At 42.1% G+C, this 2,289-nt stretch overlaps 1 pseudogene; it reads right to left on the bottom strand.

Annotated features, from left to right (window-relative positions):
• Positions 1-1,710: 1,710 nt before the first annotated feature.
• Positions 1,711-1,808, bottom strand: LOC122737693 (annotated as a pseudogene).
• Positions 1,809-2,289: the final 481 nt, after the last annotated feature.

Here is a 2,289-nt window from a genome sequence, read left to right as displayed (position 1 = left end):
CAAACAAACAAACAAAACGTCCCTAGTCCCAAATCCCCAAAGGCTGGATCTGTTATGCCTCAGGGGAAAGGAAGGCAAACCAAAACTAATTCAAGCTCTAGTGCCCCAGGCCCACCAAATTCCCAGGACCTTCTTCCTGATCCCTTCTAGGGAAACCAGACTAGCCTACTTAAAACAGAAATCATTGCTAACACATTATCATAGATCTTGATTAGCTCAGCATATACCTCCATTAGCACAGAATTTGAATCTCTTTCCCAAAGGATTACTCATCCATATATAAATCAAATGGACTCTTTACTCTAGGGAAAACAAAATGAACAATGTTGGATTTTAAAACCCCCAAAGGAAGGCAATGAAGTGTTCCTAGTGAGGTCTGAAGTCTCAACTCCTCCCATGCATCCTCCTATGCCTAGGTATGCCCCAAGATCGTAGAACTAGATCACTCCCTGCCCCATCCCCCAAGCAGTTTAGCGTCAAAGGTGAAAGGTTGTCCTTCCTCACCTCCACCTCCTGGCTTCCTAGCCTTCCTTCAAATGTTAGTTAAAATCCTATCTTCTGCAAAAAGCCTCTCTCTGTCCTTAATCTTAGTCCCTTCCCCGAGATTATTTCCAATTTATCCTGAGTATATCTTGTTCACATATTGCTTCCTCCACTAAACTATGAATTCCTTGAGAGCAGAGACTGTTTTTCTTTTCTTTGTATCCTCCACACTTAGCACAGTGCTCCTCCGGGTTTGATTGCCATCTCTATGTTGGTGATCTTCAAATCTACCTCTCTTGCCCCAGTCTCTCTGCTGACCTCCAATCTCACATCTCCAACTGCATTTCAGACATCTCAAGCTGGAAATCCAGTGGATATCTTAAACTCAGTATGTCCATCCTCCCTGTCTTTCTGGATCAAAGCCTAGGAGTCATCTTGGATTCCTCACCATCTCTCATCTTCCATATCCAAGCTGTTGTTAAGGTCTGTTGATTTCGCCTTTGCAACATCTTTTTTTTTTTTTTTAGGCAATTGGGGTTAAGTGACTTGCCCAGGGTCACACAGCTAGTTAAGTGTCTGAAGCCAGATTTGAACTCAGGTCCTCCTGAATCCAGGGCTGGTGCTCTATCCACCGTGCCACCTAACTGCCCCTGCAACATCTTTTGAACACATCCCCTTTTCTCCTCTGACACTGCCACCACTCTATGGGGCAGCTAGGTGTCGAAGTGGATAGAGCAATGGCCCTGGAGTCAAGAGAACCTGAGTTCAAATCTCATCTTAGACACTTATTAGCTGTGTGACCCTGGACAAGTCACTTAACCTCAATTGCCTTAAACATCCGGGGTCATCATTGAATCCAGATGGCTCTGGAGGAGAGAGTGAGGTTGGCGACCTTGCACAGCTCTCCCTCACTTAAATCCAATTCATTGCAACTCATGACATCACCCCAAGTTACAGTCCTCTTTGAGAATGAAAGGTAAACAACAACAAGAAGCCACCACTCTAGTGCAGGCCTCCGTGTTTGGATGACAGCAATAGCTGCTGGTGGGTCAGCCTGCTTCTACCTAGATAAGATGATATTTCCTAAAATGTCACCCCACCTCCCACTCAATAAACTCCAGTGGCTTCCTTTCGCCTCGGGAGCAAATACAAAATACTCTGTTTGGCATTCAAAGCCCTTCATAACCCAACCTGTCCTACCTTTCCAATCTTACACCTTACTCTTCCATACAATGATACTAATATCCTGTCATCCGTGCTCAGGGGCTATTCTAATCTTCTCTGTATCGTTCCAATTTTAGTATATGAGCTGCTGAAGCAAGCACAAGCTCCTAGCATTTTCTCTGGCTATCCCCATACCTAGAATGCTCTCCCACTTTTGCTCCAACTACTGACCTTCCTGGCTTCTTTGAAGTCCCAGCTATCAATAATCAATCAATAAACATTTATTTATTTTTTTAATGTATAAGGTATTTTATTTTTTCTGTTACATGTAAAGATAGTTCTCAACTTTTGTTTATACAAGCTTTACAATTTCAGATTTTTCTCCCTCCCTCCCCTCCCTCCCCCCTTCCCTAGACAGCAGGTAATCTGATATAGGTTATATCTATATATCTCTATACATATACATATACATATAGATATATACACACATATATATATACACATAATAACATTAATCCTATTTCTGCATTAATCCTGTTACAAGAGAAAAAATCAGAGCAGTGATGCAAAACCTCAAAATAGAAAAAAAAAACAACAGCACCCAAAATAAAAGAAATAATATGGTTCAATCAGCATCTATAC

This window comes from Dromiciops gliroides, chromosome 1, assembly GCF_019393635.1.
Source record: "Dromiciops gliroides isolate mDroGli1 chromosome 1, mDroGli1.pri, whole genome shotgun sequence".
NCBI classification, from domain to species: Eukaryota; Metazoa; Chordata; class Mammalia; order Microbiotheria; family Microbiotheriidae; genus Dromiciops; species Dromiciops gliroides.
This window is presented reverse-complemented; position numbering and strand designations above follow the sequence as displayed.